Source organism: Idiotropiscis lumnitzeri, chromosome 12 (assembly GCF_059441095.1).
Source record: "Idiotropiscis lumnitzeri isolate Australia: NSW breed Sydney's pygmy pipehorse chromosome 12, RoL_Ilum_1.0, whole genome shotgun sequence".
Classification (NCBI taxonomy): Eukaryota; Metazoa; Chordata; class Actinopteri; order Syngnathiformes; family Syngnathidae; genus Idiotropiscis; species Idiotropiscis lumnitzeri.
Window position 1 is genome coordinate 3,752,121 of NC_142402.1, and position 19,859 is coordinate 3,771,979.

At 43.3% G+C, this 19,859-nt stretch overlaps 13 non-coding genes across 13 annotated transcripts; all 13 read right to left on the minus strand.

Moving 5' to 3' along the window:
* Window positions 1-2,011: 2,011 nt before the first annotated feature.
* Window positions 2,012-2,123, minus strand: trnal-caa (transfer RNA leucine (anticodon CAA)). The gene is made up of 2 exons: window positions 2,086-2,123; window positions 2,012-2,057 (listed from the first exon to the last, which is right to left on the minus strand). It is a non-coding gene; the product is annotated as a tRNA-Leu (tRNA).
* Window positions 2,124-3,579: 1,456 nt separating this feature from the next.
* trnal-caa (transfer RNA leucine (anticodon CAA)) lies at window positions 3,580-3,691 on the minus strand. Its single transcript has 2 exons — window positions 3,654-3,691; window positions 3,580-3,625 (listed from the first exon to the last, which is right to left on the minus strand). It is a non-coding gene; the product is annotated as a tRNA-Leu (tRNA).
* A 673-nt stretch (window positions 3,692-4,364) lies between these two features.
* Window positions 4,365-4,477, minus strand: trnal-caa (transfer RNA leucine (anticodon CAA)). Its single transcript has 2 exons — window positions 4,440-4,477; window positions 4,365-4,410 (listed from the first exon to the last, which is right to left on the minus strand). It is a non-coding gene; the product is annotated as a tRNA-Leu (tRNA).
* Window positions 4,478-5,148: 671 nt separating this feature from the next.
* Window positions 5,149-5,261, minus strand: trnal-uaa (transfer RNA leucine (anticodon UAA)). The gene is made up of 2 exons: window positions 5,224-5,261; window positions 5,149-5,194 (listed from the first exon to the last, which is right to left on the minus strand). It is a non-coding gene; the product is annotated as a tRNA-Leu (tRNA).
* Window positions 5,262-8,285: 3,024 nt separating this feature from the next.
* trnal-caa (transfer RNA leucine (anticodon CAA)) lies at window positions 8,286-8,398 on the minus strand. The gene is made up of 2 exons: window positions 8,361-8,398; window positions 8,286-8,331 (listed from the first exon to the last, which is right to left on the minus strand). It is a non-coding gene; the product is annotated as a tRNA-Leu (tRNA).
* A 671-nt stretch (window positions 8,399-9,069) lies between these two features.
* trnal-uaa (transfer RNA leucine (anticodon UAA)) lies at window positions 9,070-9,182 on the minus strand. Its single transcript has 2 exons — window positions 9,145-9,182; window positions 9,070-9,115 (listed from the first exon to the last, which is right to left on the minus strand). It is a non-coding gene; the product is annotated as a tRNA-Leu (tRNA).
* Window positions 9,183-12,205: 3,023 nt separating this feature from the next.
* On the minus strand, window positions 12,206-12,318 carry trnal-uaa (transfer RNA leucine (anticodon UAA)). The gene is made up of 2 exons: window positions 12,281-12,318; window positions 12,206-12,251 (listed from the first exon to the last, which is right to left on the minus strand). It is a non-coding gene; the product is annotated as a tRNA-Leu (tRNA).
* Window positions 12,319-12,989: 671 nt separating this feature from the next.
* On the minus strand, window positions 12,990-13,102 carry trnal-uaa (transfer RNA leucine (anticodon UAA)). The gene is made up of 2 exons: window positions 13,065-13,102; window positions 12,990-13,035 (listed from the first exon to the last, which is right to left on the minus strand). It is a non-coding gene; the product is annotated as a tRNA-Leu (tRNA).
* Window positions 13,103-13,774: 672 nt separating this feature from the next.
* Window positions 13,775-13,886, minus strand: trnal-caa (transfer RNA leucine (anticodon CAA)). Its single transcript has 2 exons — window positions 13,849-13,886; window positions 13,775-13,820 (listed from the first exon to the last, which is right to left on the minus strand). It is a non-coding gene; the product is annotated as a tRNA-Leu (tRNA).
* A 672-nt stretch (window positions 13,887-14,558) lies between these two features.
* Window positions 14,559-14,670, minus strand: trnal-caa (transfer RNA leucine (anticodon CAA)). Its single transcript has 2 exons — window positions 14,633-14,670; window positions 14,559-14,604 (listed from the first exon to the last, which is right to left on the minus strand). It is a non-coding gene; the product is annotated as a tRNA-Leu (tRNA).
* A 2,241-nt stretch (window positions 14,671-16,911) lies between these two features.
* trnal-caa (transfer RNA leucine (anticodon CAA)) lies at window positions 16,912-17,024 on the minus strand. The gene is made up of 2 exons: window positions 16,987-17,024; window positions 16,912-16,957 (listed from the first exon to the last, which is right to left on the minus strand). It is a non-coding gene; the product is annotated as a tRNA-Leu (tRNA).
* Window positions 17,025-17,695: 671 nt separating this feature from the next.
* trnal-uaa (transfer RNA leucine (anticodon UAA)) lies at window positions 17,696-17,808 on the minus strand. Its single transcript has 2 exons — window positions 17,771-17,808; window positions 17,696-17,741 (listed from the first exon to the last, which is right to left on the minus strand). It is a non-coding gene; the product is annotated as a tRNA-Leu (tRNA).
* Window positions 17,809-18,481: 673 nt separating this feature from the next.
* Window positions 18,482-18,594, minus strand: trnal-caa (transfer RNA leucine (anticodon CAA)). The gene is made up of 2 exons: window positions 18,557-18,594; window positions 18,482-18,527 (listed from the first exon to the last, which is right to left on the minus strand). It is a non-coding gene; the product is annotated as a tRNA-Leu (tRNA).
* Between the last annotated feature and the right edge of the window lie 1,265 nt (window positions 18,595-19,859).

Consider the following 19,859-nt stretch of genomic DNA (forward strand, 5'->3'; position numbering starts at 1 on the left):
AAGACGGCGCAATGCCAAACACTCGAATTTTATATATTTTGTACTTGTTATTATGGTACACAAACATGGAACTGATCAATATTGAAGAAACTGTCGCACAGCCAACACAGTACCCAAAACATCACATGAAAGAACTTGTCCGGAGTGGGATTTGAACCCACGGGTCCATTCAAAGACCAGAAGGCCTAATTCCTCAGAGAAAAGAGTACGTCTTGAGTCTGGCGACTTAGACCACTCGGGAAACCTGGCAGTCAATGGGAGTTGGTCTTTATTGTTGGTTGAATATACAAATTATACTTCGGCAAACTGCCAAATAGATGTATCTTCTATATTTTGTCTTTTTTTCTATGGTCCACAGTGCGACTCAAACCTTCCACTGAGTTGTCCCGAAAAAGCCATCCCAACAGCCAAGATGATCCCCTGAAATTCAAACTAAAGTATTTGTCAGGAGTGGGACTTGAACCCACACCTCCATCTGGAGACCAGAAGCCCCAATTTAATATTGGAAGATTAACACCTTAAGCCTGGCGCCTTAGACCGCTTGGCCATCCAGACAAGGTGTTGATTATGCTCTTCACATGTGGGTGGTTTAAAAATGTACCACGGAGTATTGAAGGACTTGCACTGCATATAAATTATTCTCGTGACAGTCGTCCAATCTTGAGCCCAGAAGCCCCAATTCACCATGGAAAGAATTACACCTTGTGACTGGGGCCTGAGCCAACTCAACCGTCCTGACAGTTTTTGGTTTAATGTCTTAACTGTTTGTTGGATTGAAAGCTAAAAGACGGCGCAATGCCAAACACTCGAATTTTATATATTTTGTACTTGTTATTATGGTACACAAACATGGAACTGATCAATATTGAAGAAACTGTCGCACAGCCAACACAGTACCCAAAACATCACATGAAAGAACTTGTCCGGAGTGGGATTTGAACCCACGGGTCCATTCAAAGACCAGAAGGCCTCATTCCTCAGAGAAAAGAGTACGTCTTGAGTCTGGCGACTTAGACCACTCGGGAAACCTGGCAGTCAATGGGAGTTGGTCTTTATTGTTGGTTGAATATACAAATTATACTTCGGCAAACTGCCAAATACATGTATCTTCTATATTTTGTCTTTTTTTCTATGGTCCACAGTGCGACTCAAACCTTCCACTGAGTTGTCCCGAAAAAGCCATCCCAACAGCCAAGATGATCCCCTGAAATTCAAACTAAAGTATTTGTCAGGAGTGGGACTTGAACCCACACCTCCATCTGGAGACCAGAAGCCCCAATTTAATATTGGAAGATTAACACCTTAAGCCTGGCGCCTTAGACCGCTTGGCCATCCAGACAAGGTGTTGATTATGCTCTTCACATGTGGGTGGTTTAAAAATGTACCACAGAGTACTGAAGGACTTGCATTTTGTATAAATTATCCTTGTGACGATAGACCAATCTTGAGCCCAGAAGCCCCAATTCACCATGGAAAGAATTACACCTTGTGACTGGGGCCTGAGCCAACTCAACCGTCCTGACAGTTTTTGGTTTAATGTCTTAACTGTTTGTTGGATTGAAAGCTAAAAGACGGCGCAATGCCAAACACTCGAATTTTATATATTTTGTACTTGTTATTATGGTACACAAACATGGAACTGATCAATATTGAAGAAACTGTCGCACAGCCAACACAGTACCCAAAACATCACATGAAAGAACTTGTCCGGAGTGGGATTTGAACCCACGGGTCCATTCAAAGACCAGAAGGCCTAACCGCGCAGAGGAAGGGGATCGTCCTAAGTCCAGCGACTTAGACCACTCGACCATCCTGCCACTCAATTTGGGATGGTCTTCATTGTTGGTTGAATATACAAATTATACTACGGCAAACTGCCAAATTGATGTATCTTCTATATTTTGTCTTTTTTTTCTATGATCCACAGTGCGACTCAAACCTTCCACTGAGTTGTCCCCAAAAAGCCATCCCAACAGCCAAGATGATCCCCTTAAATTCAAACAATAGTATTTGTCAGGAGTGGGACTTGAACCCACGCCTCCATTTGGAGACCAGAAGCCTCCATTTACCATTGGAAGATTACACCTTGAGTCTGGCGCCTTAGACCGCTCGGCCATCCTGACAAGATGTTGATGACCCTCGTTACATGTGGGTGGTTTAAAAATGTACCACAGAGTACTGAAGGACTTGCACTTTATATAAATTATCCTCGTGACAGTCGTCCAATCTTGAGCCCAGAAGCCCCAATTCACCATGGAAAGAATTACACCTTGTGACTGGGGCCTGAGCCAACACAACCGTCCTGACAGTTTTTGGTTTAATGTCTTAACTGTTTGTTGGATTGAAAGCTAAAAGACGGCGCAATGCCAAACACTCGAATTTTATATATTTTGTACTTGTTATTATGGTACACAAACATGGAACTGATCAATATTGAAGAAACTGTCGCACAGCCAACACAGTACCCAAAACATCACATGAAAGAACTTGTCCGGAGTGGGATTTGAACCCACGGGTCCATTCAAAGACCAGAAGGCCTAATTCCTCAGAGATAAGAGTACAACTTGAGTCTGGCGACTTAGACCACTCGGGAAACCTGGCAGTCAATGGGAGTTGGTCTTTATTGTTGGTTGAATATACAAATTATACTTCGGCAAACTGCCAAATAGATGTATCTTCTATATTTTGTCTTTTTTTCTATGGTCCACAGTGCGACTCAAACCTTCCACTGAGTTGTCCCCAAAAAGCCATCCCAACAGCCAAGATGATCCCCTGAAATTCAAACTAAAGTATTTGTCAGGAGTGGGACTTGAACCCACGCCTCCATCTGGAGACCAGAAGCCCCAATTTAATATAGGAAGATTAACACCTTAAGTCTGGCGCCTTAGACCGCTCGGCCATCCTGAGAAGGTGTTGATTATGCTCTTCACATGTGGGTGGTTTAAAAATGGACCACGGAGTATTGAAGGACTTGCACTTTATATAAATTATCCTCGTGACAGTCGTCCAATCTTGAGCCCAGAAGCCCCAATTCACCATGGAAAGAATTACACCTTGTGACTGGGGCCTGAGCCAACTCAACCGTCCTGACAGTTTTTGGTTTAATGTCTTAACTGTTTGTTGGATTGAAAGCTAAAAGACGGCGCAATGCCAAACACTCGAATTTTATATATTTTGTACTTGTTATTATGGTACACAAACATGGAACTGATCAATATTGAAGAAACTGTCGCACAGCCAACACAGTACCTAAAACATCACATGAAAGAACTTGTGCGGAGTGGGATTTGAACCCACGGGTCCATTCAAAGACCAGAAGGCCTAACCGCTCAGAGGAAGGGGATCGTCCTAAGTCCAGCGACTTAGACCACTCGACCATCCTGCCACTCAATTTGGGATGGTCTTCATTGTTGGTTGAATATACAAATTATACTACGGCAAACTGCCAAATTGATGTATCTTCTATATTTTGTCTTTTTTTTCTATGGTCCACAGTGCGACTCAAACCTTCCACTGAGTTGTCCCCAAAAAGCCATCCCAACAGCCAAGATGATCCCCTTAAATTCAAACAATAGTATTTGTCAGGAGTGGGACTTGAACCCACGCCTCCATTTGGAGACAAGAAGCCTCCATTTACCATTGGAAGATTACACCTTGAGTCTGGCGCCTTAGACCACTCGGCCATCCTGACAAGATGTCGATGAGCCTCGTTACATGTGGGTGGTTTAAAAATGTACCACAGAGTACTGAAGGACTTGCATTTTGTATAAATTATCCTTGTGACGATAGACCAATCTTGAGCCCAGAAGCCCATATTCATCATGGAAACAATTACACCTTGTGACTGGGGCCTGAGCCAACTCAGACGTCCTGACGGTTTTTGGTTAAATATCTTTACTGTTTGTTGGATTGAAACCTAAAAGGGGGTACAATGCCAAGCACTTTTTTTCAAATATATTTTATCCTTGTTACTGTGGTACACAAACGTGGAACTGATCAATCTTGAAGAAACTGTCACACAGCCAACTCAGTTCCCAAAACATCAAATGAGCGAACTTGTCCGGAGTGGGATTTGAACCCATGGTTCCATTTGGAGACCTGAAGGCTTAATTCCTCAGAAAAAGGGATGCGTACTAAGTCTGCCACCTTAGACCACACGACCAGGGTTACATTAAATTTGGGATGGTCTTCATTGTGGGTTGAATATACAAATGATCCTACGACAAACTGCCAAATAGATGCATCTTCTATATTTTTTCATTTTTTTCTATGGTCCACAGTGCGACTCAAACCTTCCACTGAGTTGTCCCCAAAAAACCTTCCAAACAGCCAAGATGATCCCCTTAAATTCAAACAAAAGAATTTGTCAGGAGTGGGATTTGAACCCACGCCTCCATCCGGAGACCAGAAGCCCCAATTTAATATTGGAAGATTAATGCCTTGAGTCTGGCGCCTTAGACCGCTCGGCCATCCTGACAAGGTGTTGATTGTCCTCTTCACATGTGGGTGGTTTAAAAATGTACCACGGAGTATTGAAGGATTTGCACTTTATATAAATTATCCTCGTGACAGTCGTCCAATCTTGAGCCCAGAAGCCCAAATTCACCATGGAAAGAATTACACCTTGTGACTGGGGCCTGAGCAAACTCAGCCGTCCTGACAGTTTTTGGTTTAATGTCTTAACTGTTTGTTGGATTGAAAGCTAAACGACGGCGCAATGCCAAGCACTTGAATTTGATATATTTTGTACTTGTTATGATGGTACACAAACATGGAACTGATCAATATTGAAGAAACTGTCGCACAGCCAACACAGTACCCAAAACATCACATGAAAGAATTTGTTCGGAGTGGGATTTGAACCCACGGGTCCATTCAAAGACCAGAAGGCCTAATTCCTCAGAGAAGAGAGTACGTCTTGAGTCTGGCGACTTAGACCACTCGGGAAACCTGGCAGTCAATGGGAGTTGGTCTTTATTGTTGGTTGAATATACAAATTATACTTCGGCAAACTGCCAAATAGATGTATCTTCTATATTTTGTCTTTTTTTCTATGGTCCACAGTGCGACTCAAACCTTCCACTGAGTTGTCCCCAAAAAGCCATCCCAACAGCCAAGAAGATCCCCTGAAATTCAAACTGAAGTATTTGTCAGGAGTGGGACTTGAACCCACGCCTCCATCTGGAGACCAGAAGCCACAATTTAATATTGGAAGATTAACACCTTAAGTCTGGCGCCTTAGACCGCTCGGCCATCCTGACAAGGTGTTGATTATGCTCTTCACATGTGGGTGGTTTAAAAATGTACCACGGAGTATTGAAGGACTTGCACTTTATATAAATTATCCTCGTGACAGTCGTCCAATCTTGAGCCCAGAAGCCCCAATTCACCATGGAAAGAATTACACCTTGTGACTGGGGCCTGAGCCAACTCAACCGTCCTGACGGTTTTTGGTTAAATGTCTTCACTGTTTGTTGGATTGAAACCTAAAAGGGGGTGCAATGCCAAGCACTTTCTTTCAAATATATTTTGTCCTTGTTACTGTGGTACACAAACGTGGAACTGATCAATCTTGAAGAAACTGTCACACAGCCAACTCAGTTCCCAAAACATCAAATGAACGAACTTGTCCGGAGTGGGATTTGAACCCATGGTTCCATTCGGAGACCAGAAGGCCTAATTCCTCAGAATAAGGGATGCGTACTAAGTCTGCCACCTTAGACCACACGACCATGCTTACATTCAATCTGGGATGGTCTTCATTGTGGGTTGAATATACAAATTATCCTACGACAAACTGCCAAATAGATGCATCTTCTATATTTTTTCATTTTTTTCTATGGTCCACAGTGCGACTCAAACCTTCCACTGAGTTGTCCCCAAAAAACCTTCCAAACAGCCAAGATGAACCCCTTAAATTCAAACAAAAGAATTTGTCAGGAGTGGGATTTGAACCCACGCCTCCACCCGGAGACCAGAAGCCCCAATTTACTATTGGAAGATGAACGCCTTGAGTCTGGCGGCTCAGACCGCTCGGCCATCCTGACAAGGTGTTGATTGTCCTCTTCACATGTGGGTGGTTTAAAAATGTACCACGGAGTATTGAAGGATTTGCACTTTATATAAATTATCCTCGTGACAGTCGTCCAATCTTGAGCCCAGAAGCCCAAATTCACCATGGAAAGAATTACACCTTGTGACTGGGGCCTGAGCCAACTCAACCGTCCTGACAGTTTTTGGTTTAATGTCTTAACTGTTTGTTGGATTGAAAGCTAAAAGACGGCGCAATGCCAAGCACTTGAATTTGATATATTTTGTACTTGTTATTATGGTACACAAACATGGAACTGATCAATATTGAAGAAACTGTCGCACAGCCAACACAGTACCCAAAACATTACATGAAAGAACTTGTTCGGAGTGGGATTTGAACCCACGGGTCCATTCAAAGACCAGAAGGCCAAATTCCTCAGAGAAAAGAGTACGCCTTGAGTCTGGCGACTTAGACCACTCGGGAAACCTGGCAGTCAATGGGAGTTGGTCTTTATTGTTGGTTGAATATACAAATTATACTTCGGCAAACTGCCAAATAGATGTATCTTCTATATTTTGTCTTTTTTTCTATGGTCCACAGTGCGACTCAAACCTTCCACTGAGTTGTCCCCAAAAAGCCATCCCAACAGCCAAGATGATCCCCTGAAATTCAAACTAAAGTATTTGTCAGGAGTGGGATTTGAACCCACGCCTCCATCCGGAGACCAGAAGTCCCAATTTAATATTGGAAGATTAACACCTTAAGCCTGGCGCCTTAGACCGCTTGGCCATCCAGACAAGGTGTTGATTATGCTCTTCACATGTGGGTGGTTTAAAAATGTACCACGGAGTATTGAAGGACTTGCACTGCATATAAATTATTCTCGTGACAGTCGTCCAATCTTGAGCCCAGAAGCCCCAATTCACCATGGAAAGAATTACACCTTGTGACTGGGGCCTGAGCCAACTCAACCGTCCTGACAGTTTTTGGTTTAATGTCTTAACTGTTTGTTGGATTGAAAGCTAAAAGACGGCGCAATGCCAAACACTCGAATTTTATATATTTTGTACTTGTTATTATGGTACACAAACATGGAACTGATCAATATTGAAGAAACTGTCGGACAGCCAACACAGTACCCAAAACATCACATGAAAGAACTTGTCCGGAGTGGGATTTGAACCCACGGGTCCATTCAAAGACTAGAAGGCCTAACCGCTCAGAGGAAGGGGATCATCCTAAGTCCAGCGACTTAGACCACTCGACCATCCTGCCACTCAATTTGGGATGGTCTTCATTGTTGGTTGAATATACAAATTATACTACGGCAAACTGCCAAATTGATGTATCTTCTATATTTTGTCTTTTTTTTCTATGGTCCACAGTGCGACTCAAACCTTCCACTGAGTTGTCCCCAAAAAGCCATCCCAACAGCCAAGATGATCCCCTTAAATTCAAACAAAATTATTTGTCAGGAGTGGGACTTGAACCCACGCCTCCATTTGGAGACCAGAAGCCTCCATTTACCATTGGAAGATTACACCTTGAGTCTGGCGCCTTAGACCGCTCAGCCATCCTGACAAGATGTTGATGAGCCTCGTTACATGTGGGTGGTTTAAAAATGTACCACAGAGTACTGAAGAACGCATTTTGTATAAATTATCCTTGTGACGATAGACCAATCTTGAGCCCAGAAGCCCCAATTCACCATGGAAAGAATTACACCTTGTGACTGGGGCCTGAGCCAACTCAGCCGTCCTGACAGTTTTTGGTTTAATGTCTTAACTGTTTGTTGGATTGAAAGCTAGAAGACGGCGCAATGCCAAGCACTCGAATTTTATATATTTTGTACTTGTTATTATGGTACACAAACATGGAACTGATCAATATTGAAGAAACTGTCGCACAGCCAACACAGTACCTAAAACATCACATGAAAGAACTTGTGCGGAGTGGGATTTGAACCCACGGGTCCATTCAAAGACCAGAAGGCCTAACCGCTCAGAGGAAGGGGATCGTCCTAAGTCCAGCGACTTAGACCACTCGACCATCCTGCCACTCAATTTGGGATGGTCTTCATTGTTGGTTGAATATACAAATTATACTACGGCAAACTGCCAAATTGATGTATCTTCTATATTTTGTCTTTTTTTTCTATGGTCCACAGTGCGACTCAAACCTTCCACTGAGTTGTCCCCAAAAAGCCATCCCAACAGCCAAGATGATCCCCTTAAATTCAAACAAAAGAATTTGTCAGGAGTGGGATTTGAACCCACGCCTCCATCCGGAGACCAGAAGCCCCAATTTAATATTGGAAGATTAATGCCTTGAGTCTGGCGCCTTAGACCGCTCGGCCATCCTGACAAGGTGTTGATTGTCCTCTTCACATGTGGGTGGTTTAAAAATGTACCACGGAGTATTGAAGGATTTGCACTTTATATAAATTATCCTCGTGACAGTCGTCCAATCTTGAGCCCAGAAGCCCAAATTCACCATGGAAAGAATTACACCTTGTGACTGGGGCCTGAGCAAACTCAGCCGTCCTGACAGTTTTTGGTTTAATGTCTTAACTGTTTGTTGGATTGAAAGCTAAACGACGGCGCAATGCCAAGCACTTGAATTTGATATATTTTGTACTTGTTATGATGGTACACAAACATGGAACTGATCAATATTGAAGAAACTGTCGCACAGCCAACACAGTACCCAAAACATCACATGAAAGAATTTGTTCGGAGTGGGATTTGAACCCACGGGTCCATTCAAAGACCAGAAGGCCTAATTCCTCAGAGAAGAGAGTACGTCTTGAGTCTGGCGACTTAGACCACTCGGGAAACCTGGCAGTCAATGGGAGTTGGTCTTTATTGTTGGTTGAATATACAAATTATACTTCGGCAAACTGCCAAATAGATGTATCTTCTATATTTTGTCTTTTTTTCTATGGTCCACAGTGCGACTCAAACCTTCCACTGAGTTGTCCCCAAAAAGCCATCCCAACAGCCAAGAAGATCCCCTGAAATTCAAACTGAAGTATTTGTCAGGAGTGGGACTTGAACCCACGCCTCCATCTGGAGACCAGAAGCCACAATTTAATATTGGAAGATTAACACCTTAAGTCTGGCGCCTTAGACCGCTCGGCCATCCTGACAAGGTGTTGATTATGCTCTTCACATGTGGGTGGTTTAAAAATGTACCACGGAGTATTGAAGGACTTGCACTTTATATAAATTATCCTCGTGACAGTCGTCCAATCTTGAGCCCAGAAGCCCCAATTCACCATGGAAAGAATTACACCTTGTGACTGGGGCCTGAGCCAACTCAACCGTCCTGACGGTTTTTGGTTAAATGTCTTCACTGTTTGTTGGATTGAAACCTAAAAGGGGGTGCAATGCCAAGCACTTTCTTTCAAATATATTTTGTCCTTGTTACTGTGGTACACAAACGTGGAACTGATCAATCTTGAAGAAACTGTCACACAGCCAACTCAGTTCCCAAAACATCAAATGAACGAACTTGTCCGGAGTGGGATTTGAACCCATGGTTCCATTCGGAGACCAGAAGGCCTAATTCCTCAGAATAAGGGATGCGTACTAAGTCTGCCACCTTAGACCACACGACCATGCTTACATTCAATCTGGGATGGTCTTCATTGTGGGTTGAATATACAAATTATCCTACGACAAACTGCCAAATAGATGCATCTTCTATATTTTTTCATTTTTTTCTATGGTCCACAGTGCGACTCAAACCTTCCACTGAGTTGTCCCCAAAAAACCTTCCAAACAGCCAAGATGAACCCCTTAAATTCAAACAAAAGAATTTGTCAGGAGTGGGATTTGAACCCACGCCTCCACCCGGAGACCAGAAGCCCCAATTTACTATTGGAAGATGAACGCCTTGAGTCTGGCGGCTCAGACCGCTCGGCCATCCTGACAAGGTGTTGATTGTCCTCTTCACATGTGGGTGGTTTAAAAATGTACCACGGAGTATTGAAGGATTTGCACTTTATATAAATTATCCTCGTGACAGTCGTCCAATCTTGAGCCCAGAAGCCCAAATTCACCATGGAAAGAATTACACCTTGTGACTGGGGCCTGAGCCAACTCAACCGTCCTGACAGTTTTTGGTTTAATGTCTTAACTGTTTGTTGGATTGAAAGCTAAAAGACGGCGCAATGCCAAGCACTTGAATTTGATATATTTTGTACTTGTTATTATGGTACACAAACATGGAACTGATCAATATTGAAGAAACTGTCGCACAGCCAACACAGTACCCAAAACATTACATGAAAGAACTTGTTCGGAGTGGGATTTGAACCCACGGGTCCATTCAAAGACCAGAAGGCCAAATTCCTCAGAGAAAAGAGTACGCCTTGAGTCTGGCGACTTAGACCACTCGGGAAACCTGGCAGTCAATGGGAGTTGGTCTTTATTGTTGGTTGAATATACAAATTATACTTCGGCAAACTGCCAAATAGATGTATCTTCTATATTTTGTCTTTTTTTCTATGGTCCACAGTGCGACTCAAACCTTCCACTGAGTTGTCCCCAAAAAGCCATCCCAACAGCCAAGATGATCCCCTGAAATTCAAACTAAAGTATTTGTCAGGAGTGGGATTTGAACCCACGCCTCCATCCGGAGACCAGAAGTCCCAATTTAATATTGGAAGATTAACACCTTAAGCCTGGCGCCTTAGACCGCTTGGCCATCCAGACAAGGTGTTGATTATGCTCTTCACATGTGGGTGGTTTAAAAATGTACCACGGAGTATTGAAGGACTTGCACTGCATATAAATTATTCTCGTGACAGTCGTCCAATCTTGAGCCCAGAAGCCCCAATTCACCATGGAAAGAATTACACCTTGTGACTGGGGCCTGAGCCAACTCAACCGTCCTGACAGTTTTTGGTTTAATGTCTTAACTGTTTGTTGGATTGAAAGCTAAAAGACGGCGCAATGCCAAACACTCGAATTTTATATATTTTGTACTTGTTATTATGGTACACAAACATGGAACTGATCAATATTGAAGAAACTGTCGGACAGCCAACACAGTACCCAAAACATCACATGAAAGAACTTGTCCGGAGTGGGATTTGAACCCACGGGTCCATTCAAAGACTAGAAGGCCTAACCGCTCAGAGGAAGGGGATCATCCTAAGTCCAGCGACTTAGACCACTCGACCATCCTGCCACTCAATTTGGGATGGTCTTCATTGTTGGTTGAATATACAAATTATACTACGGCAAACTGCCAAATTGATGTATCTTCTATATTTTGTCTTTTTTTTCTATGGTCCACAGTGCGACTCAAACCTTCCACTGAGTTGTCCCCAAAAAGCCATCCCAACAGCCAAGATGATCCCCTTAAATTCAAACAAAATTATTTGTCAGGAGTGGGACTTGAACCCACGCCTCCATTTGGAGACCAGAAGCCTCCATTTACCATTGGAAGATTACACCTTGAGTCTGGCGCCTTAGACCGCTCAGCCATCCTGACAAGATGTTGATGAGCCTCGTTACATGTGGGTGGTTTAAAAATGTACCACAGAGTACTGAAGAACGCATTTTGTATAAATTATCCTTGTGACGATAGACCAATCTTGAGCCCAGAAGCCCCAATTCACCATGGAAAGAATTACACCTTGTGACTGGGGCCTGAGCCAACTCAGCCGTCCTGACAGTTTTTGGTTTAATGTCTTAACTGTTTGTTGGATTGAAAGCTAGAAGACGGCGCAATGCCAAGCACTCGAATTTTATATATTTTGTACTTGTTATTATGGTACACAAACATGGAACTGATCAATATTGAAGAAACTGTCGCACAGCCAACACAGTACCCAAAACATCACATGAAAGAACTTGTTCGGAGTGGGATTTGAACCCACGGGTCCATTCAAAGACCAGAAGGCCTAATTCCTCAGAGAAAAGAGTACGTCTTGAGTCTGGCGACTTAGACCACTCGGGAAACCTGGCAGTCAATGGGAGTTGGTCTTTATTGTTGGTTGAATATACAAATTATACTTCGGCAAACTGCCAAATAGATGTATCTTCTATATTTTGTCTTTTTTTCTATGGTCCACAGTGCGACTCAAACCTTCCACTGAGTTGTCCCCAAAAAGCCATCCCAACAGCCAAGATGATCCCCTGAAATTCAAACTAAAGTATTTGTCGGGAGTGGGACTTGAACCCACGCCTCCATCTGGAGACCAGAAGCCCCAATTTAATATTGGAAGATTAACACCTTAAGTCTGGCGCCTTAGACCCCTCGGCCATCCTGACAAGGTGTTGATTATGCTCTTCACATGTGGGTGGTTTAAAAATGTACCACGGAGTATTGAAGGACTTGCACTTTATATAAATTATCCTCGTGACAGTCGTCCAATCTTGAGCCCAGAAGCCCCAATTCACCATGGAAAGAATTACACCTTGTGACTGGGGCCTGAGCCAACTCAACCGTCCTGACAGTTTTTGGTTTAATGTCTTAACTGTTTGTTGGATTGAAAGCTAAAAGACGGCGCAATGCCAAACACTCGAATTTGATATATTTTGTACTTGTTATTGTGGTACACAAACATGGAACTGATCAATATTGAAGAAACTGTCGCACAGCCAACACAGTACCCAAAACATCACATGAAAGAACTTGTCCGGAGTGGGATTTGAACCCACGGGTCCATTCAAAGACCAGAAGGCCTAATTCCTCAGAGAAAAGAGTACGTCTTGAGTCTGGCGACTTAGACCACTCGGGAAACCTGGCAGTCAATGGGAGTTGGTCTTTATTGTTGGTTGAATATACAAATTATACTTCGGCAAACTGCCAAATAGATGTATCTTCTATATTTTGTCTTTTTTTCTATGGTCCACAGTGCGACTCAAACCTTCCACTGAGTTGTCCCGAAAAAGCCATCCCAACAGCCAAGATGATCCCCTGAAATTCAAACTAAAGTATTTGTCAGGAGTGGGACTTGAACCCACACCTCCATCTGGAGACCAGAAGCCCCAATTCAATATTGGAAGATTAACACCTTAAGTCTGGCGCCTTAGACCGCTCGGCCATCCTGACAAGGTGTTGATTATGCTCTTCACATGTGGGTGGTTTAAAAATGTACCACGGAGTATTGAATGACTTGCACTGCATATAAATTATCCTTGTGACAGTCGTCCAATCTTGAGCCCAGAAGCCCCAATTCAACATGGAAAGAATTACACCTTGTGACTGGGGCCTGAGCCAACTCAACCGTCCTGACAGTTTTTGGTTTAATGTCTTAACTGTTTGTTGGATTGAAAGCTAAAAGACGGCGCAATGCCAAACACTCGAATTTTATATATTTTGTACTTGTTATTATGGTACACAAACATGGAACTGATCAATATTGAAGAAACTGTCGCACAGCCAACACAGTACCCAAAACATCACATGAAAGAACTTGTCCGGAGTGGGATTAGAACCCACGGGTCGATTCAAAGACCAGAAGGCCTAACCGCTCAGAGGAAGGGGATCGTCCTAAGTCCAGCGACTTAGACCACTCGACCATCCTGCCACTCAATTTGGGATGGTCTTCATTGTTGGTTGAATATACAAATTATACTACGGCAAACTGCCAAATTGATGTATCTTCTATATTTTGTCTTTTTTTTCTATGGTCCACAGTGCGACTCAAACCTTCCACTGAGTTGTCCCCAAAAAGCCATCCCAACAGCCAAGATGATCCCCTTAAATTCAAACAATAGTATTTGTCAGGAGTGGGACTTGAACCCACGCCTCCATTTGGAGACCAGAAGCCTCCATTTACCATTGGAAGATTACACCTTGAGTCTGGCGCCTTAGACCGCTCGGCCATCCTGACAAGATGTTGATGAGCCTCGTTACATGTGGGTGGTTTAAAAATGTACCACAGAGTACTGAAGGACTTGCATTTTGTATAAATTATCCTTGTGACGATAGACCAATCTTGAGCCCAGAAGCCCCAATTCACCATGGAAAGAATTACACCTTGTGACTGGGGCCTGAGCCAACTCAGCCGTCCTGACAGTTTTTGGTTTAATGTCTTAACTGTTTGTTGGATTGAAAGCTAGAAGACGGCGCAATGCCAAGCACTCGAATTTTATATATTTTGTACTTGTTATTATGGTACACAAACATGGAACTGATCAATATTGAAGAAACTGTCGCACAGCCAACACAGTACCCAAAACATCACATGAAAGAACTTGTCCGGAGTGGGATTTGAACCCACGGGTCCATTCAAAGACCAGAAGGCCTAACCGCGCAGAGGAAGGGGATCGTCCTAAGTCCAGCGACTTAGACCACTCGACCATCCTGCCACTCAATTTGGGATGGTCTTCATTGTTGGTTGAATATACAAATTATACTACGGCAAACTGCCAAATTGATGTATCTTCTATATTTTGTCTTTTTTTTCTATGATCCACAGTGCGACTCAAACCTTCCACTGAGTTGTCCCCAAAAAGCCATCCCAACAGCCAAGATGATCCCCTTAAATTCAAACAATAGTATTTGTCAGGAGTGGGACTTGAACCCACGCCTCCATTTGGAGACCAGAAGCCTCCATTTACCATTGGAAGATTACACCTTGAGTCTGGCGCCTTAGACCGCTCGGCCATCCTGACAAGATGTTGATGACCCTCGTTACATGTGGGTGGTTTAAAAATGTACCACAGAGTACTGAAGGACTTGCACTTTATATAAATTATCCTCGTGACAGTCGTCCAATCTTGAGCCCAGAAGCCCCAATTCACCATGGAAAGAATTACACCTTGTGACTGGGGCCTGAGCCAACTCAACCGTCCTGACAGTTTTTGGTTTAATGTCTTAACTGTTTGTTGGATTGAAAGCTAAAAGACGGCGCAATGCCAAACACTCGAATTTTATATATTTTGTACTTGTTATTATGGTACACAAACATGGAACTGATCAATATTGAAGAAACTGTCGCACAGCCAACACAGTACCCAAAACATCACATGAAAGAACTTGTCCGGAGTGGGATTTGAACCCACGGGTCCATTCAAAGACCAGAAGGCCTAATTCCTCAGAGAAAAGAGTACGACTTGAGTCTGGCGACTTAGACCACTCGGGAAACCTGGCAGTCAATGGGAGTTGGTCTTTATTGTTGGTTGAATATACAAATTATACTTCGGCAAACTGCCAAATAGATGTATCTTCTATATTTTGTCTTTTTTTCTATGGTCCACAGTGCGACTCAAACCTTCCACTGAGTTGTCCCCAAAAAGCCATCCCAACAGCCAAGATGATCCCCTGAAATTCAAACTAAAGTATTTGTCAGGAGTGGGACTTGAACCCACGCCTCCATCTGGAGACCAGAAGCCCCAATTTAATATAGGAAGATTAACACCTTAAGTCTGGCGCCTTAGACCGCTCGGCCATCCTGAGAAGGTGTTGATTATGCTCTTCACATGTGGGTGGTTTAAAAATGGACCACGGAGTATTGAAGGACTTGCACTTTATATAAATTATCCTCGTGACAGTCGTCCAATCTTGAGCCCAGAAGCCCCAATTCACCATGGAAAGAATTACACCTTGTGACTGGGGCCTGAGCCAACTCAACCGTCCTGACAGTTTTTGGTTTAATGTCTTAACTGTTTGTTGGATTGAAAGCTAAAAGACGGCGCAATGCCAAACACTCGAATTTTATATATTTTGTACTTGTTATTATGGTACACAAACATGGAACTGATCAATATTGAAGAAACTGTCGCACAGCCAACACAGTACCTAAAACATCACATGAAAGAACTTGTCCGGAGTGGGATTTGAACCCACGGGTCCATTCAAAGACCAGAAGGCCTAACCGCTCAGAGGAAGGGGATCGTCCTAAGTCCAGCGACTTAGACCACTCGACCATCCTGCCACTCAATTTGGGATGGTCTTCATTGTTGGTTGAATATACAAATTATACTACGGCAAACTGCCAAATTGATGTATCTTCTATATTTTGTCTTTTTTTTCTATGGTCCACAGTGCGACTCAAACCTTCCACTGAGTTGTCCCCAAAAAGCCATCCCAACAGCCAAGATGATCCCCTTAAATTCAAACAATAGTATTTGTCAGGAGTGGGACTTGAACTCACGCCTCCATTTGGAGACAAGAAGCCTCCATTTACCATTGGAAGATTACACCTTGAGTCTGGCGCCTTAGACCACTCGGCCATCCTGACAAGATGTCGATGAGCCTCGTTACATGTGGGTGGTTTAAAAATGTACCACAGAGTACTGAAGGACTTGCATTTTGTATAAATTATCCTTGTGACGATAGACCAATCTTGAGCCCAGAAGCCCATATTCATCATGGAAACAATTACACCTTGTGACTGGGGCCTGAGCCAACTCAGACGTCCTGACGGTTTTTGGTTAAATATCTTTACTGTTTGTTGGATTGAAACCTAAAAGGGGGTACAATGCCAAGCACTTTTTTTCAAATATATTTTATCCTTGTTACTGTGGTACACAAACGTGGAACTGATCAATCTTGAAGAAACTGTCACACAGCCAACTCAGTTCCCAAAACATCAAATGAGCGAACTTGTCCGGAGTGGGATTTGAACCCATGGTTCCATTCGGAGACCTGAAGGCTTAATTCCTCAGAAAAAGGGATGCGTACTAAGTCTGCCACCTTAGACCACACGACCAGGGTTACATTAAATTTGGGATGGTCTTCATTGTGGGTTGAATATACAAATTATCCTACGACAAACTGCCAAATAGATGCATCTTCTATATTTTTTCATTTTTTTCTATGGTCCACAGTGCGACTCAAACCTTCCACTGAGTTGTCCCCAAAAAACCTTCCAAACAGCCAAGATGATCCCCTTAAATTCAAACAAAAGAATTTGTCAGGAGTGGGATTTGAACCCACGCCTCCATCCGGAGACCAGAAGCCCCAATTTAATATTGGAAGATTAATGCCTTGAGTCTGGCGCCTTAGACCGCTCGGCCATCCTGACAAGGTGTTGATTGTCCTCTTCACATGTGGGTGGTTTAAAAATGTACCACGGAGTATTGAAGGATTTGCACTTTATATAAATTATCCTCGTGACAGTCGTCCAATCTTGAGCCCAGAAGCCCAAATTCACCATGGAAAGAATTACACCTTGTGACTGGGGCCTGAGCAAACTCAGCCGTCCTGACAGTTTTTGGTTTAATGTCTTAACTGTTTGTTGGATTGAAAGCTAAACGACGGCGCAATGCCAAGCACTTGAATTTGATATATTTTGTACTTGTTATGATGGTACACAAACATGGAACTGATCAATATTGAAGAAACTGTCGCACAGCCAACACAGTACCCAAAACATCACATGAAAGAACTTGTTCGGAGTGGGATTTGAACCCACGGGTCCATTCAAAGACCAGAAGGCCTAATTCCTCAGAGAAGAGAGTACGTCTTGAGTCTGGCGACTTAGACCACTCGGGAAACCTGGCAGTCAATGGGAGTTGGTCTTTATTGTTGGTTGAATATACAAATTATACTTCGGCAAACTGCCAAATAGATGTATCTTCTATATTTTGTCTTTTTTTCTATGGTCCACAGTGCGACTCAAACCTTCCACTGAGTTGTCCCCAAAAAGCCATCCCAACAGCCAAGAAGATCCCCTGAAATTCAAACTGAAGTATTTGTCAGGAGTGGGACTTGAACCCACGCCTCCATCTGGAGACCAGAAGCCCCAATTTAATATTGGAAGATTAACACCTTAAGTCTGGCGCCTTAGACCGCTCGGCCATCCTGACAAGGTGTTGATTATGCTCTTCACATGTGGGTGGTTTAAAAATGTACCACGGAGTATTGAAGGACTTGCACTTTATATAAATTATCCTCGTGACAGTCGTCCAATCTTGAGCCCAGAAGCCCCAATTCACCATGGAAAGAATTACACCTTGTGACTGGGGCCTGAGCCAACTCAACCGTCCTGACGGTTTTTGGTTAAATGTCTTCACTGTTTGTTGGATTGAAACCTAAAAGGGGGTGCAATGCCAAGCACTTTCTTTCAAATATATTTTGTCCTTGTTACTGTGGTACACAAACGTGGAACTGATCAATCTTGAAGAAACTGTCACACAGCCAACTCAGTTCCCAAAACATCAAATGAGCGAACTTGTCCGGAGTGGGATTTGAACCCATGGTTCCATTCGGAGACCAGAAGGCCTAATTCCTCAGAATAAGGGATGCGTACTAAGTCTGCCACCTTAGACCACACGACCATGCTTACATTCAATCTGGGATGGTCTTCATTGTGGGTTGAATATACAAATTATCCTACGACAAACTGCCAAATAGATGCATCTTCTATATTTTTTCATTTTTTTCTATGGTCCACAGTGCGACTCAAACCTTCCACTGAGTTGTCCCCAAAAAACCTTCCAAACAGCCAAGATGAACCCCTTAAATTCAAACAAAAGAATTTGTCAGGAGTGGGATTTGAACCCACGCCTCCACCCGGAGACCAGAAGCCCCAATTTAATATTGGAAGATTAACACCTTGAGTCTGGCGCCTTAGACCGCTCGGCCATCCTGACAAGGTGTTGACTATCCTCTTCACATGTGGGTGGTTTAAAAATGTACCACGGAGTATTGAAGGACTTGCACTTTATATAAATTATCCTCGTGACAGTCGTCCAATCTTGAGCCCAGAAGCCCCAATTCACCATGGAAAGAATTACACCTTGTGACTGGGGCCTGAGCCAACTCAACCGTCCTGACAGTTTTTGGTTTAATGTCTTAACTGTTTGTTGGATTGAAAGCTAAAAGACGGCGCAATGCCAAACACTCGAATTTTATATATTTTGTACTTGTTATTATGGTACACAAACATGGAACTGATCAATATTGAAGAAACTGTCGGACAGCCAACACAGTACCCAAAACATCACATGAAAGAACTTGTCCGGAGTGGGATTTGAACCCACGGGTCCATTCAAAGACTAGAAGGCCTAACCGCTCAGAGGAAGGGGATCGTCCTAAGTCCAGCGACTTAGACCACTCGACCATCCTGCCACTCAATTTGGGATGGTCTTCATTGTTGGTTGAATATACAAATTATACTACGGCAAACTGCCAAATTGATGTATCTTCTATATTTTGTCTTTTTTTTCTATGGTCCACAGTGCGACTCAAACCTTCCACTGAGTTGTCCCCAAAAAGCCATCCCAACAGCCAAGATGATCCCCTGAAATTCAAACTAAAGTATTTGTCAGGAGTGGGACTTGAACCCACGCCTCCATTTGGAGACCAGAAGCCTCCATTTACCATTGGAAGATTACACCTTGAGTCTGGCGCCTTAGACCGCTCAGCCATCCTGACAAGATGTTGATGAGCCTCGTTACATGTGGGTGGTTTAAAAATGTACCACAGAGTACTGAAGAACGCATTTTGTATAAATTATCCTTGTGACGATAGACCAATCTTGAGCCCAGAAGCCCCAATTCACCATGGAAAGAATTACACCTTGTGACTGGGGCCTGAGCCAACTCAGCCGTCCTGACAGTTTTTGGTTTAATGTCTTAACTGTTTGTTGGATTGAAAGCTAGAAGACGGCGCAATGCCAAGCACTCGAATTTTATATATTTTGTACTTGTTATTATGGTACACAAACATGGAACTGATCAATATTGAAGAAACTGTCGCACAGCCAACACAGTACCCAAAACATCACATGAAAGAACTTGTTCGGAGTGGGATTTGAACCCACGGGTCCATTCAAAGACCAGAAGGCCTAATTCCTCAGAGAAAAGAGTACGTCTTGAGTCTGGCGACTTAGACCACTCGGGAAACCTGGCAGTCA